The sequence below is a fragment of the Centroberyx gerrardi genome, chromosome 12 (genome assembly GCF_048128805.1).
Source record: "Centroberyx gerrardi isolate f3 chromosome 12, fCenGer3.hap1.cur.20231027, whole genome shotgun sequence".
Classification (NCBI taxonomy): Eukaryota; Metazoa; Chordata; class Actinopteri; order Beryciformes; family Berycidae; genus Centroberyx; species Centroberyx gerrardi.
Window position 1 is genome coordinate 8,088,987 of NC_136008.1, and position 10,130 is coordinate 8,099,116.

The window sequence follows — 10,130 nt, forward strand, 5'->3', positions numbered from 1 at the left end:
TATTATTATTATTATTATTATTATTATTATGTAAACACAACGTTCTCCCAGGGATTGGGATTGCAACTAATCTCCCTGATGTGTAAATGACAGACAAATTATCTAAATTCTAATTATAGTTGAATTATATACATATATATATATACTGTATATATATATGTAATTGTAGTTACATGTAGAATGTCATACTGATGTACATGAATTGGAAGACTTGTCAACTCATACAAATGTCTGACATCAAAACACACACACACACACACACACACACACGTAAAAACAGTAGTAATTGTGTAATTGAGTACTGGAAGTGACAAAACTGTCATGCAGACAAAATATATGCAATATAAATATAAATAGATTTACACTAGCAAAATTATAGTAGATCTAGCTATCTTTTCCATCACATTGGTATGACAAATCACAGCATCACAGATTAGCGGACAGGATCAAGTATTCTCTACTGTTTGTTATACGTCAGACTGTAGTATGGTATATGATATATACTGTAGTATGGTGTATAGTATATAATATAGGTCCAATTGTTGTAGGACATAGGAATAACATACTGTCCAGTAGGTCAAAGCTGAACTTCAGTGTCCCTTTAATATGGATAGCAGATAGGAGCTTCCGCTTTAGTGCTGGATAATTAAGGACAAGTCAACTGTAAACTGTAGTCTAATTAATCCTTTTATAGTTGAACAAGTTCCCCATGTCTTGCAGCAATTGCTTTCTATTGGGCTCGATAGTTCATTGAGCAGCTTCATTGATTACGTTTGGGCGTCGCTCTTTACAGTAATAGCACTACATGGAGAAGGAGTTTCTTGTGTAGGAGTTATTACTTTTGGCTCTGATTAAATGGCGACAACTGTAGAGACATTTTATGGGTCTATGATGAGCATGTGGTGTCGTTATTCCATTTTACAGCAGGGAATGGTGATTTTACCAGGGATGAGACTCAAGAAAAATGCCTTCCAGCAACAAAAAATGTACTATCTGCCATTCTTGAGCGATCACTTTGATTCTACATTACAACACTTCAAACTACGGGTAATTTCCCCAACCAAGTTTCCACCCTCCAAGTAATAAAAGACAATAAACACTTTTCTACAGCAACGCAATGTGGCGCTTGCACAGGTGTGAACTGACTCAACATTATAAAACACTGGATTTAAATGATATATTTGTTCGAGACAATAGCCCAAAAGAATCACCTCTGTTGACAGCAACACGCAAGCAGAATGGAAACTTTTGTTGTGTTTTTTTGTGTTGGTTTTTGCACGTTTGAGAGGTTTAGATCATGCGTACTTGGGCTGCATATGCCCTGCTACACAAGTAGGATGATGTCATGGAGAAGGCTATTGCAGAGATCAGTTAATTAGTTTCCCTTCAAAACAGGGAGCAATGACCCCCTGGTACGAGATATCAATTCAATTTCACACATGGCCACCAAAGCAAAGCTACAGTACCTGCATACACACACAGACACAGGCACAAAAACACACACACACACACACACACACACACACACACACACACAGCTGAAACTTAGCGTGCACAAGAGCAGTAACTAGCTGCCTAAGGCTACACTTGTCATTTCGATGTGATTTTTTGAGATCTGATTGTTAAGGTTGGATTTTATGAGATCACATCGCTGTATGTCCACACTTGACCTGAGAATAGCTGTTGAATGAATTAATTTTAAACTGAAGTCTGCATTACTTTTGTCCCCCACTGTCCCTCTCCATCTTCTTATATTGCTTGTATGCGCATTGGGGCTGGACTGCATTCATACACAAACAACACACATAGAATTCAAATCATATCTGGTTTTGAAAATTTTGATAAGTCACATTAAAACAAGTGTAACTGTAGCCTAAGACAACTGTAGAGATCATTGGCACGGCTCACCATCTCGTTTTACAGCATACTCCTTGTGATGTTTCTTTGACTGACAATATCTATACCACACATTCTGTCTGAATGCAGTGAATCTGTCACCTTGAAGTCCACAAGAACAGACCCATTCACTTCCCAAACTGCATATCCTTCCTTCCTGACTGTCTTCCACACCTTCAATCACCAAGAACGTTGCCGTTTTTTCTTGTGTTGTAAGGGTGATGACACACGAGGCAAGTTTTTGAAAAGTGAGAGAAATACGTTTCCCCACCACCACCGAAAGGATAACGTACAATAATCTATCATAATAATATCATTTATTTATATTGCACTTATCAAAATAAAGTTACAGGTTCAGTTCCCAACTCATGGCAATAGGTTTTCTGTTGCGAGTGAATTTTTAACTTTTAACTTTTATTTAAACATGACCAAACCCTAACGTTAACCAAACTCACATGACAAATAGGTGAAAATAGCGCGTCCAATATGTGGGAGTGTCACATAATCCTTTCATGGTGGAGGAACGTAATGTTCACATAATTCACGTCCACAACAAGTAATCTCAGTGTGAGGTCATTTCACAAAATTTTACGGGACGGCGTTGTCCCAGCAACGGGCAATGAAGCGAGACTCGGGTGAGATGTTTTGAGGATACAAAATGTTCCTGTGTGATTAAAGCAGCTCTACTGAGGCAGCAACTTTGCCACTGTTGCTCATCGGGAACCTTGACATTTGTGGTACAGATTCACGTCCATTTTTACGTGAAGAGCAAAGTCCACTTGAGTCGGAGCACAAAGGACGCTCAGCCGATTCAGAGAGCCGTGCCATCGCTCAGGAATTCATGCAGACACAAACACGCTGCCGACAACAGGACACTGACCCTTGATCTCACCTTGCAATAACAGACGGGAATTCAACAGTCTAACACACTACTATGCTCCTTCAACAGACTCCCAAGACTAGATGTTGTATTGAGAAAGCAAGTTAAGCCTAAACAAGATAAAAAAATAAAAAAAAATTGAGACCCTGACATTGGATTCAAATCTACTATCTGTACAGTTTACTAAGGACATGGAAAATAGCAGACAGCTCATTAATGATACAGACAACTATTTTAATCAGTGTTAATTGAAAACTCAAATAGACAATTATTAGCTTTAAAGGGCCCATATTGAACAAAACCGTTTCCTTGCCCTTCCATACACAAGCATTTTGTCATTGTGTCTAATAGCCGAGAAAATGTGAAGTCTGAAACTCCTCCAACTTTCCATAGTTTCCTTATTTAAAAATCATGTGATTCTGCAAAATGTTTGGATTTGGAGCCCTTATAACATCACTCAGGGCTGACGATCTGCATTTGACCGCCCCAAGGTGAATAACCGCTCCCCGAGTCTCATTTTCTAGCCCAACCCTCCGATGAGGCGACCAATCAGAGCAGCGGTTCATTATCAATCAACGCACAGTAACACGCCACAGAAAACAGCCTGTTCTTTACAATGGAGACACTGAGAGGTTGGGACCCACATTACAAGTGCTGGATTTAGGTGGGTTTTTTTGCTATACACTTCAAATTTTTTTTTTTTAAAAACCACAAGGAACTGTATTAAATTGTAAAAAAAAAAATAGGTAAAACACGGGATCTTTAATGTCATGTGGGGCACACGAGTCAAAGACCTAATTCCTGTGGTTCAATAAATCATTACTCCTTACATGAAGAACCGCACTTGCGATCGAAGCAATGGTTAATTTGCCATCTTTACTGCATCTGTTCCCCTCAGTGCCTTGGGGTACGCCTGTAGTACACCATTTGGTTTGCTGAACTACATACTTAAAAATGCATGGGGTAAAATGCATAATAAAACAGCGACAGTCTGTTACTCTATTGCCCATTTTGCTATATTCAACAATTGATGTGCACTTGTAGACAAAACAAAGAATAAGTGTGTTTATGTGAAAAATGCTGGCAAAGTGAAAATGCTGTGACTTGAGTTTCTTTGGCCCTAATTAATAAGCAGATACCAAAACTAGGCCACTGGAATGGATATCCTGTTTTTGTGTTTTCTTAATTATCAAAATCCCTTTCTTTCTGTCAAGTCAAGCTTGTAATTTCTTTATGTGCGGCATGATTAGATTAAAGGCTCCTGTTTTGATTTCACTTTCCACTTCTAGACAATCAAATGGCACCCTCTATTTTTCAGACCTGTGTTGTCTGATGCCCTTTTGTGCACAGCGCCGAGAGAGCTTGTCCTAAATCTGCCTTCAATAACATCCAGCAGCCTGTCTCCCTCCATTCTTCCCTCTTATCTCCTTCTCCCCCCGTCTAATCTCCCATTTCTCCTTCTCTATCGCTTCTCTCTGGAGACACTTGACAGGTCTATTACATCCTTGGCCTTGTCTGGCCCCGACACCCCAAAAAAAAAAAAAAAAAAAAAAGACTTCTTCAAATTTTGCCCCAGCTTCACTCAAGGCGCGAGCTGGACTGCAATAAATCTTTCATTTCTTTCATTGAGAGGCATGAATAAGTCGTGGCCACTGGGAATGATGTGGATGTTCTGCTGCAGGATAATCAGCTCACTGCTGAGATGTGGGGAGAAAATATTCACTGTTGTCTCACACTTCACAACCCCACTCGCTCACTTTTCCCATAACCCCTCATGTTCCATTTTTCTGATTTCTAACGAGCAACCAGTGGCTTTCTGAAAAAAAACAAAAAAAACCCATCAATGTCCATATTACTCCCTCATGCAATCAAAGCTAGTCAATTACTGGGTAGCGTGTTCAGTTGTACGTTGCAGGAAAAGTCATGGAAGTAATCATTTTTTCCCCTCAAAAGGTGACAATGTTACGCTCTTATTTTGTGGAGTAATCAATCAAGCAATGAGAAACAGCAATGTTTCTTCACAGGTGACTTCCCCTCCCCAGTAGAGATTTGGAGCAACAACAGAAATTACAAAAGTACAGCTGCTAAACTGCGTTTCTTCCCTGTTCAGCCCTGTAACTGCACATCTCCCATGTGGTCCTGTATACGCAATGAGCAGCAATGGCGCTAATTAGGAGGAAATGCCTTTTGCAGTGATTTGTGGCAGCCCACTTGATCACCCACACCTACATGATTGCTAGCATTAATGAGAGAGAGAGAGAGAGAGACTGAGACTGAGAGAGAGAGACAGAGAGAGAGACACACAGAGAGGGAGAGACAGAGCAAGAGACAGAGGGAGAGAGAGAGAGAGAGAGAGAGAGAGAGAGAGAGAGAGGGAGAGAGAGGGAGAGAGAGAGAGACTGAGACTGAGAGAGAGAGACAGAGAGAGAGACACACAGAGAGAGGGAGAGACAGAGCAAGAGACAGAGGGAGAGAGAGAGAGAGAGAGAGACAGAGAGAGAGACACACACACACACACAGAGGGAGAGACAGAGCAAGAGACAGAGGGAGAGAGAGAGAGAGAGAGACACACACACAGAGAGGGAGAGACAGAGCAAGAGACAGAGGGAGAGAGAGAGAGAGAGAGAGAGAGAGAGAGAGAGAGAGAGTAAACACCTGGCTCCACATCATTAAAGAGAGAGCATCCTAGGTCAAACAGAATAAAAGTCTGTCTACTGATGTAAAATGAAGGCAACATAGTGACACAGACAATAATCAATAAAACATTAGTTTACTTAATATTACTATTACAAATTTACAGTCTCGTATATTTCATTTTACATGCAAGTTTTTGTTGTATATTTGTTTGTTTGTTTATCTGTACACGATCAAAATAAATCGACCGAACTGAACTGAACTGACCTCTCCTGCAATAAGTAATCTGTCATAAAGTGATCAAAGAGACGGTAAAACACACAGAGGAACGCAGAGAGGGAGCGCGGATCCAGCCTGTGACATTTGATAAATGCTCCCTCTTATTTGCTCGTAATAAATTGCGAAAGCGCTGGACTCGCATGAATCCCTGCTGTAGTTTGAAATGTGCATACGAATTTCTTGACTGACAGATTAACAAAAGGTAAAAAAGAGAGAGAGAGAGAGAGTGAGAGAATGTATTAAAAGCTTCTGGCAATTGATGAAAGTCACATAATGAGACATCAACCCGCCGGCGATACCCCAAACCAACGCCAAACATAATTTATTCAGAGGCAATTTTGCATCCTCTCCATCTTTTATTTAAAACGAGGGGACCGTAGCTTGAAGGACAATTCCGAATAAGTGTGCAGAGTTTGAAAATATAAAATGAAAATCCAGTAGAACTATACGACTATGAGCTAGGACTGTTGAGAATAATTGCTCATTTGTGATGTGTGATAAGTCTCTCTAAGTTTGTTGTTGAATTTCACTCATATGACTGCTTGCTTCAAGTGTAACCATCTGGATTAAGAGACTGATGGTATAAACATTCAAAACATCAAAAGCATCCTCTGCATCTCAGTAGACTTTTCTTTCATTGATCAGGCTTGGCTGTTATTTACTCCGGAAATGTGTGAAGTGATTAAGTGAACCACAAGGCTAGCTGCCAAAGAGCTCCATCTTAATTTCCTTTTATTTTATCTTGCATCTTGCTCTTTTAATCTTGATTTTCTGAAAACAAGTAATAAACTCCGCCAAATGTTGTGAAGTATATTGATTCCAGTGTGATTCAAGTTTCAAGTTTTCTTCAGTTAACTTATCCAATCTTCAGATAATGCTTCCAAACATAATTGCACCTTTTCTGCCTTTTTCCTATTGACCCCCAGAGGGAAATCATCACAAGTGAGAATCTCAGCTCAAAGTATTCAGCTATTTCTTTAAGAAAGGTGATAGTTATGGAGATTTTGTTTCTTTTAGAGCATCATCATTATTTTTTGAAGTTTCAGTGGACAAATATTAGATTCCAGAATAAAAATATCCATGAAAGCCAATTTTGAATGATTAAAATGCAAGAGGCTATAGTAAAGACTTTACAGAGCATTTCTAAAGTAACATAATAACAGACTTTAAGTAATAATGGAACTTATGAGGAACCTAAGGGAGAGAGATTGAACAGAGAGTGGGGGGGTTGATTCGCGATTTTAAAAAAAATAAAAAAATTAATAAAGGTTATGACCACTTGGAGAATCCTATCCCCTACACACAAAAAATATGTTACCTGATGTTCAGTGCTCAATATCTGAAACTTATAACTTCTCTAACATGTTATTAATTGCGAGTACAGACTCAAGATATATAATAATGCCAGGATTAACCAGCAATTTCAATTTCATGCCAACAGTGTCACATTTTTCAAAAGGTGGCTTTCTCATTATGGAATCAAACTCTGTATATTAGTAGAAAGAGCGTAATTCCTTGAAAACAATGTCGATTATTTTTATATATATGGTTCCAGTAGGCTAATTCACGACGGCAGAATAATTGACCAAAACCAATAATGTACACCAGCAAGACAGATATAAAGAAAAGTACCGTTAATTATTCATTTAAATGTTAATAAGTCACAGCAATAAGTTCTCTGCACAGACGAAAATAAACTCAAACACCTAATTCGACAGAGGTCAAAACACATAACAATAAAAGTCGGTGTTTAAATCCCACTTACCCTCTCCGAGCAGAGGTGTTTGTATTCAAGCCGGCTCCTCTCTCCTCTTTTAGGAACAACACCGGGCGACAAATTGGCTGTCAGGCTGCCGCATCCTGCCTGTCTGGGTCAACTAATTTACGGTCGACACTCCCACCTTGACCTCGGTCAGAGTGTGAGCGGCACACAGCGGTCCTACCTCCGAGCCCCGGGATAGCTGCTCCCCTTCTCTCCCGTCTGTGGTTGGTGGTAGCCGGGGTCAGAGGAGCGGAGCGGCGGCGGGCTGGCGGAGGAGCGGCAGGGAGGAGGAGGAGGAGGAGGAGAGGGAGGAGGAGGAGAGGGAGGAGGAGGAGGAGGAGGAGAGGGAGGAGAGGGAGGGGGGCGGGCTGGCGGAGGAGCGGCAGGGGGGAGGAGGAGGAGGAGGAGAGGGAGGAGAGGGAGGAGGAGAGGGAGGAGAGAGAGGGGGGCGGGCTGGCGGAGGAGCGGCAGGGGGGAGGAGGAGGAGGAGGAGAGGGAGGAGGAGGAAGAGGAGAGGGAGGGGGCGGGCTGGCGGAGGAGCGGCAGGGAGGAGGAGGAGAGGGAGGAGGAGGAGAGGGAGGAGAGGGAGGGGGGCGGGCTGGCGGAGGAGCGGCAGGGAGGAGGAGGAGGAGGAGAGGGAGGAGGAGGAGGAGGAGAGGGAGGGGGCGGGCTGGCGGAGGAGCGGCAGGGGGGAGGAGGAGGAGGAGGAGAGGGAGGAGAGGGAGGAGGAGAGGGAGGAGGAGGAGGAGAGGGAGGAGGAGGAGGAGGAGGAGGAGAGGGAGGAGAGGGAGGAGGAGGAGGAGGAGAGGGAGGAGAGGGAGGAGAGGAGGAGGAGGAGGAGGAGGAGGAGGAGGAGAGGGAGGAGGAGGAGGAGGAGGAGAGTGAGGAGAGGGAGGAGGAGGAGGAGGAGAGGAGAGGAGAGGGAGGGGGGCGGGCTGCAGGAGGGGAGGGAGGAGGGAGGGGCTACCACGCAGTTGTACACACATTTCTGGGAGGAAGAAATCTTATTGGTTGGGCTAAACCTCAGTGGGCGGAGCTAAAAAAAAACTAGACTTTTTCAGCAGGACAGGCTAGCTAACTGGCAGACTTGAATGACAAATTGAGCTAAGTTAAAGTGTAAATTTAAGTATGAATGGCCTTCTTTCTTATGATCTTCAGCAGGCTAACTAACTAGCTTGCCAAAATAGCATTTGGCCTCTTTTTAGAGTCTGATTTTGGCTTGTTTGAACTGGGAAGGTCAGCTAGCTTCAGTTCCACAGCCAAGCACTAATGTAAATTTGATGAACTAATTTAACACAAAATTTCCCACTATATAGGCCTATTCGAGCAGCTAAAAATTTAATATCCAAGATGTGTTGTGTTTGACCAAAGACAAAAGTAACTAACCTTTTGTATGGCTAGATTTTTTAGTGAAGTGTGCTAGGCTTCACATATAGCCTGCTACCTCCTCTTTTTCCCCTCGTCCTTTTCACTGGGCTTCAGTCTAACTTACCTTGCTAGAAAAACTTTTGTTAGCTGTGGAAGATCAACCCCAAAAAAAGTAAATTCCTGGTCTCAGCCAATGACTCCGACCCCAACTGTCAAGCTTGTTGGGAGTCAAAACTGAAATCGACTCTTAGTATATTCCACTTTGGACTAATGCCTTATAGCCTTTTGGGTGCTGCATACCCAGTGGCCTTAAATGTAGCTTCCTTCCCCTGATTTAATCTGTAGGAGTCGAGGAGTCGATTCCTTCCTCCTACAATTAGAATCAGACTCCAGAAATGTGGAAGTCATGCACCACCAACTGTGATTCATTGGCTCCACCTACTGAAGTTGTAACTCAACCAATGAGATTATTTCTGCCTCCAAGAACTAAAACTAAAACTCCAATCTGACTATCACAGCAGCTCTGTCCTGATAAAACCCATTAAGACACAGACCTGATGATAGGAATTCAAATGCTCCTCCACACATATGATAAAATATGTTTAATGCACATTGTTAAAATTAGATTTTGTTTGAGTGGTTAAATGGAAAGTTTTTGCGCTTTCAAAAATCCATCCCTTTTTTACAGGCAGATTCAGACTACACCTTGCAATCAGGCAAGTTTTCATCACTTCAGCTGACACGCGCCCCGAAATGCCTCCACTCAGCAGGATTGCCTCATTTGAATTAGCGGAGGCATCCTCTCCCCGGGGGAAAGTATCTCAGTTTTCAGCTGCAAAACACATCAATCGAACTTTTGATTAAACTGTCTGTCATTGGAAAATTATCCAGGTCATGCCACAGGTCAGTCTACTCATCAATAATGCACTGACATTATAATAAAGTTTGAATAACCTTTGGGTTTCTTTTTTTATACATCATACATATATGCATGATGATGTTAAGTCACAGAGTAAGCTGAAAATGTTTTTGGTGGGAAGCGTATACGCCTACTTTTGATTTAATCTTGAAATATAGTTCCATAGCCAAGTGACACTAATGTAAATTTGATCTTGAGTATGTGACATATTCATCCAAAAATAATGAACGGATGGATAGAAAACTCAGTGGTTTTATATCAGGTGGTTGTGTTGAAATAATAAGTAGCATGTATCTTCAGTTATTATCTCCAGTGTTTTTCACTGTGAGTTTATATTGATATTTGTTAACTTGGCCTGCTGACTGAAACAATTACCTTGTGCTATGGGTGCA